Consider the following 7734-nt stretch of genomic DNA (forward strand, 5'->3'; position numbering starts at 1 on the left):
TAACTGTTCTGCCTTATTATGACGCAGTTGAAGGTTTTTATACACATGATTACGTAGGTATCACATTAATATTACAATTGTACATTTATGGTAACAAGGGGCGTTACATAGGCAGGCTAATTCTAATCAGGACTCGAAAGAATGCAAACATGTACTGAAAACATTATTAGTGCTGTGTGCACAGTGAGGGTAGTGTGCAATACATACAAAATAGAATGCAATTATATACAGAACTTACAAATTTCCATTACACCTTCTTACCTCAACACTGAACCATAAAAGCTCTGAATGGAAGCTCCCTCCTTTCTCTCCACTTCAATATCAGATCTCCTGCTCCAACTCACAAACGAGCTGCATTATTTATATAATAAATATTTTAGATGGTGAAGTGATACACTGAGAGTGTTCAGCAGCTGCAGAAATTTAATTTATAATTTATAATTGTGCACTTGCAGAATATTTTAATATTTTTTAATTCTGTTTGGCACATAGCACTTTTGTGGAGCTGATTGATCTTTACACAATGGAACTTAGCGTCTGTTCTTGCTATACTGTTTTTTTTTTTGTTTTGTTTTGTTTTCTATGTATAAAACCAAATACAGATTACATAAAAACAAAAAAATGTACCAAAAATTTTGGTATGAATGTTCGTACAAATATTTAAGTTTGAAGATCTGCTAGTGTAAGGCCAGTTTTTTAAACCAGCACTGTTGTGTTGCTAAGAACCAATCCGTACATTTGCTTTGTCATGAAATTTGCTAGAATAAAAAATAACAAAAAAAAATGTTTAAAAATTCATTAAAAGAAAATGTATATATTGTGACTGTATGCTAAAGTGGAAATCTCAGATGTCATGTGGTATCTTGTTGCTCCGCTTATTCAGGCCGTGTCAAATGTATTTTTTATTCCTTTAAATAGACTGAACAGTGCTGGGAATTGACTTCCTCTGGTACAATTTTAATGAAAATACTTGTGCAATGTAATTCCCATGACATGATTTATGCCAAAGAGAAAAATTCAAATGGGAATAACAATTATTGTATGATTCACCTGCAATCATTTATCATTAGTCAAGTATACAGTGCCTTGAAAAAGTATTCATACCCCTTGACCTTTTCCACATTTTGTCATGTTACAACCAAAAACGTAAATGTATTTTATTGGGATTTTATGTGATAGACCAACACAAAGTGGCACATAATTGTGAAGTGAGAGGAAAATGATAAATGGTTTTCAATTTTTTTTTTCAAATAAATATCTGAAAAGTGTGGCGTGCATTTGTAGTCAGCCCCCTTTACTCTGATACCTTAACTAGCATCTAGTGGAACCAGTTACCCTCAGAAGTCACCTAATTAGTAAATATAGTGTGTAATTTAATCTCATTATAAATACAGCTGTTCTGTGAAGCCCTCAGAGGTTTGTTTAGAGAACCTTAGTGAACTAACAGCATCATGAAGGCCAAGGAACACACCAGACAGGTAAGGGATAAAGTTGTGGAGAAGTTTAAAGCAGGGTTAAGTTATAAAAAAAATATCCCAAGCTTTGAACATCTCACGGAGCTCTGTTCAATCCATCATCTGAAAATGGAAAGAGTATGACACAACTGCAAACCTACCAAGACATGGCCGTCCACCTAAACTGACAGTCCAGGCAAGGAGAGCATTAATCAGAGAAGCAGCCAAGAGGCCCATGGTAACTCTGGAGGAGCTGCAGAGATCCACAGCTCAGATGGGAGAATCTGTCTACAAGACAACTATTAGTCGTGCACTCCACAAATCTGGCCTTTATGTAAGAGTGGCAAGAAAAAAACCATTGTTGAAAGAAAGCCATAAGAAGTCCAGTTTGCGAGAAGCCATGTGGGGGACACAGCAAACATGTAGAAGAAGGTGCTCTGGTCAGATGAGACCAAAATTGAACTTTTTGACCTAAAAGCAAAACGCTATGTGTAGTGTAGTGAATTACTAACACTGAACATCACCCTGAACACACCATCCCCATCGTGAAACATGGTGGGGGCAGCATCATTACTGTTCACTGACGCTCTCCATCCAATCTGACAGAGCCTGAGCTATTTTGCAAAGAAGAATGGGCAACAATTTCACTCTCTAGATATGCAAAGATGGTAGAGACATCCCCAAAAATACTTGCAGCTGTAATTGCAGCGAAAGGTAGTTCTACAAAGTATTGAATCAGGGGAGCTGAATACAAATGCACTCCACACTTTTCACATATTTATTTGTAAAAAATGTTGAAAGCCAATTGTCATTTTCCTTTCACTTCACAATTATGTGCCACTTTGTGTTGGTCTATCACATAAAATCCCAATAAAATATGTAAAATACATTTACATTTTTTGAATTCAGTACTTTTTTTATTCTTTTCATAGCAGTACAAGTTATACATTTCTTCATACATTTTATTCCAGATACATAATCTTGCTTCTAACATTCACCCGCCCCAAAAAAACAAAACAAACAAAAAAAAAAAACAAAAAAAAAAAAAACAAAAAAACTAAAAAAAAAAAGAAGGGGGCAAAACCCAACGACAACAAAAATAGATTTCCTCCCCCTGCTGTATCTCTCTCCCCCCCCGCGACCCCAAAAGCCCCCCCCCCATCCTCCCATCCTCTACCCAGACCCAACATTGTCCCTCTCCCATATTGATTCATCTTTTATTTTCATTGTCCCAGGCCTCTACCCAGCTTTTCCAGATGGCGTCAAATTTATCTTGGCTCCCTCTATGTGTATAAATAAATTCCTCCTTTATTATGGCTTCTTTTATTTGTGTTCTCCATTCTTCGACCGTTGGGGGGTATTTAGATATCCACTTCTGAGCAATTAGCTTTCGTGCCTGAAACAAGCCTCTCGTCATTGCGGTATGGGTATGTTTTGAAATATTTGGTTCCTCCACTATATTTAATAAACATACATTTGGATCTAGTGAAATTTCTATACCCAATGCGCTATTTATGTTTTTAATTATATCCTGCCAGTAACGATGGAGTTTGGGGCATTTCCACAACATGTGTATTAGATTAGCCGGTGCACCACTGCATCGGGGGCATAAGGGGGATTCCCTGCGTTTCCATTTAAATAGTTTTTCGGGGGTGTAGTATGATCTATGTGTAATAAAAAGTTGTGTTAATTTTTGAGTAGCTGACAGAGATACCTTTGGGATCGCAGACAAGACCTCCGACCACTGAGCGTCAGTCAGTGCTCCCAGGTCTCGTTCCCACTGCGACCTGGCCGGTACCACTATAGTTTCCTTAAATTTACACTGCAATATCTCATATATTTCAGAGATAAGTCCCTTCTTTTGATCCCTTTTCTTCAACAATATTGTTATTTTAGGGACATTAAGCTTAAATACAGATATACGGGCCTGGACATGAAAAGCATGTCTAAGCTGGAGATACTGAAAGAACCTCTGTCTTGGAATCCCGAATTCCTCAGATATTTGCGCAAATGATTTTATCTTATCGTTCCAAAACAGTTGTTCCACATGTCTCAGCCCCTGAGTTTGCCAAAGCCCAAATCCCTCCAATCTCTGCACTTCCTCATAATTTGCGTTATTCCATATTGGTGTATAGGAAGTATAACCTGTAATGTTAGTAATCTTTTTTATTGCTAGCCATACCTTACTGAATAGCTCACCTGTCATGAATTTCTTATCTTTTTGAAAGGTTTTTGTCTCTAGTAGGGACATCAGTGAATATCCCTTACCCAGTGGAAGTAATAACCCCTGTATGGGATCATTCTCATCTACCTCTGTCCAGCCAAAAAATTGCTGGGTTTGTGAAGCCAAAAAATAATTTTTTGGATGTGGGATAGAGAGTCCCCCCTCATCTTTAGCCAGCATTAAGGTTGTTAATTTAATACGTGCATATTTTTTCTTCCAAATGAGTTCGCGAAAGAGCGATTCTATCCTTTTAAACCAAAATGCGGCTATCCACATCGGGCAATTATGAAAAATGTACAATAATTGTGGGGCCCAGATCATCTTTATAAGATTGGCTCTGCCAATCACAGTTAGTGGGAGTTTGCACCAGGTCCGACATTTATCTTTAAGCCTAGTCAATAGTGGTCTAAGGTTAAGGTCCACATAGTCCCCCACTTTTCGAGTTACCTGGATCCCTAAATACTTAATTTTATGTTTTATTTGAATTTGTTTTGCACAGTCTGGTAATGAAATTTTGGCTTTATGTAGTGGCATCAATACCGACTTCTCCCAGTTGATGCGAAACCCAGAAAACTGTCCAAATGCAGATACAAGTGCCATGAGTTCCTCTAAGGATTTTGTGGGGTCGCTCAGAAAGATTAAGGCATCATCTGCATATAAGGATATTTTGTCCTCTCTTCCTGCACGTCGGAATCCCTCTATCCCCGAAGACTGTCTAACTGCGGCGGCCAATGGTTCCACCGCCAATGCAAACAGCAACGGGGATAGAGGGCAGCCTTGTCTAGTTCCCCGGGATAACGGGAAAGCTGGTGACATAGTGTCATTGATACGCAGCCTTGCCCTAGGGTCTTTATATAATTTTAGCCAGGTTATAAAGCCTGGACCTATACCAAAGGCAATCAATACCATCCATAGATACTCCCATTCTACCATGTCAAATGCCTTCTGGGCATCCAATGACAGAATGGCACCAGCTCCCCCGTTGTCCATTGGCAATTGCAGATTCAAAAAGAGCCTGCGAATATTTGTTGCTGCTGATCTGGAGGGGATGAAACCTGTTTGGTCCCTATGGATCAAAGTATCAATATGTCTGGATAACCTATTTGTCAAGACCTTAGCTAGTATTTTAACATCAGATGTAAGGAGAGATATTGGGCGATAAGAACCGGGCTTTAGTGGATCTTTATCCGGTTTTAGAATTATGATTATTATTGTTTCCATCATCGATTTAGGGAGTTCCCGTGTGACATATGCTTCATTGAGTACTTCGAGGAGTTCTGGGATCAGGATCTGACCGTATAGTTTATATATCTCCACGGGGAGTCCATCCATCCCTGGAGCTTTGTTGTTTTGAATTTGTCCCACCGCTTCCTCCAGCTCTGCCATTGTTATAGGAATATCCAAGGATTCCCTTTCTATTGAGGTCAGCTTGGGCATAGTTAGATTATCTAAGAATTGTTCAGTCTTTTCCTTTACATTTAAGTTTTCAGATTCATACAGCTGTGAATAGAAATCTACAAATATCTTTTGGATGCCCTCTGTATCATACTTTACTGTCCCCTTTCTGTCTTCAATAGCAGCTATAGTGGATGGGCCTTCCTGGTTCCGTGTTATCATTGCTAACATATGACCCACCTGTTCCCCCATTTCATAGTGCTTTTGGTTCTGCAAGAATCTATTATTCTCTGCCTTGGTTAAGACCAACTTTTTATATAGATTCTGCGCGTCCTGCCATGCTCCAAATTTCTCCCTATTGGGATCTGATGTGTATTCTTGTTCTGTTTGCTTAACTCTCTGGGTTAACTCTTCCTCCCACTGTCTTGTGGCTAATTTAATTTTAGATATTTCTTTAATTATTAGGCCTCTAAGGTATGCTTTCATTGTATCCCACACCATCATCGCGGAACTTGAGCCCTTATTATCTCCAAAAAAGCCCATTAGCAGTTGTTTTATTTGACTGCTCTCTGGGATCAAGGATAGCCACTGTGGATTGACTTTCCACATTGGCCGAATCAGGTGTTCTGTCCACTCCAAAGTCACAGTTAATGGAGAGTGATCCGAGATTCCCCGTGCTTCGTACTGAATTATTTTTACTAATGGGAGAAAATGACCATTTCCCAAGGCCATGTCAATTCTGGATAGTGATCCATAAGTACTTGAATAGCATGAGTATTCTTTACTAACCGGGAATCTTACTCTCCATATATCTGATAGACCCATCTCTTGTATCTGGCTGGCCCATCTTGTGACATTTCCCCTCCCATTACTCTTTTTGTTACTTTGCCTGTCCAACTCTTCATTTAGTACATTATTAAAGTCCCCAATTATCACTGTTGGAACATCAGGCAGTTGTGCCATTTTTTCAAAAACCTTTTTTAAAACGTCGTCTTTACATTTACATTTTTAGTTGTAATATGACAAAATGTGGAAAATTTCAAGGAGTATGAATACTTTTTCAAGGTACTGTATGTATGTAATTTGCTAGTGTCTTGTAATATGTAAAGTAATGTATCATATTATGATAGTCAGGGCTTTTTTTCAGCGGGAACACGGTGGAACGGCACCTCTAACACTGAATGTGTGTACTGGCAAGTGTTGTTGCGATGTGCTGGAGAGTCTATTGATGATGGCCGCTGGGGAATCTATTGCCTTCAAGGAGGATCTATTTTTGCTGGGGATCAGTTGTTGCTGGGAGGGATCTACTGTCCAGGGAGGGGTCTGCTGTTGCTGGCTGCTGAAGGGTCTATTGATGCTGGCCGCTGGGAGATATATTGTTGGTGGTGGTGGTCTATTGTTACTGGCAGGGGTCAATTTTTACTTGTGGGGTCCATTGTTGCTAGGGTGGATCTATTGTTGCTGGGTGGGTGTATTGTTACTGGTGGGGGTCTATTGTTGCTGGGGTGGATCTATTGTTACTGAGGGAGGGTCTATTGTTCCTAGGGTGACCTATTGCTGCTGGAGGGGTTTATAGTTGCTGGCTGTAGGGGATCTATTTTACTACTTTTCTTGTTATCATTAACAAATTCCATACAAATGACATCACCACAAAATGATACTTGGTTTCATATTCTCTAAAGGGGAGGAACTAGGAGGTGGAAGGGGGTTGAATCAGGGGACGTTGTTCAGAGGTGTGTAGGTAGCAGAAAAAGTGGTGATTTTTAAGGAGGGAGTACCTGCACCTATTCCCTGAGAAAAAAAAGCCCTGATGATAGTACATAGTACCCATATAATGTCACACAAAAAATGTGAAAAAGTTTAAATGAAGATGCACGTGTTCTGATAAGTCCTTTTTAATAAAAACAAAATGTCCCATGACTTAATTCCATCATCTATCTAACAGCTGCAAGAAAAAAACCACTGACTAATGGACACCTCTGATTCCGTCGCTACACTGGGTGCCAGAGACATCTTCTGGTCCTTGCTGCTAAATGTAGACAAAGGAGTGGGTCTTTCAGGTGATGTCATAAAACAAATATGGCAATGCGGCCATAACTGGTCAGTGATGTCAACTCTATCTCTACCTCATAGTTTACATGGCCGAGGATTCCTGGCAAGTAAATAAATCTGGCCAGGTGATGTCACTGGTTGCTACGGACGTGGCAGGTGCCGTAAAATGCTACTGGATTGAGCAGTTGTTGCTCCCAGAAGCAGTGTCAGCAAGGGACACAGATACAAGAGGCTTCTAAAGGTTCCTAACATTATAACAGTAGGTGGATTGGTGATAGGAGGATGAAAGGGAGGCAGAGGAGGAAGGGCTTTGCTTTTTGGAGAATGTCACCCTTCCTGGATGTGATGAGAGCAATCAGGATCTACCTAAACTACACCCCTACTTTGTACATGTCAGATTTCATCATACCTGAAAAATCCTCCTAAGGGTCCACTGGCACAGAGTGCAACTATCATAGGATGGATATTGTGGACTTTTTCTCGGGCATGTTAATTTGAGGGATGGGTTCCCTTCTACCTTGCAGATGTCAGTGCCACTTTCATAATTACACTATGATTACATATAATCCAAAAAAGAAACAAATTTGCACTATTTCCTTAAACAAAAAA

Source organism: Aquarana catesbeiana, linkage group LG10 (genome assembly GCF_042186555.1).
Source record: "Aquarana catesbeiana isolate 2022-GZ linkage group LG10, ASM4218655v1, whole genome shotgun sequence".
NCBI classification, from domain to species: Eukaryota; Metazoa; Chordata; class Amphibia; order Anura; family Ranidae; genus Aquarana; species Aquarana catesbeiana.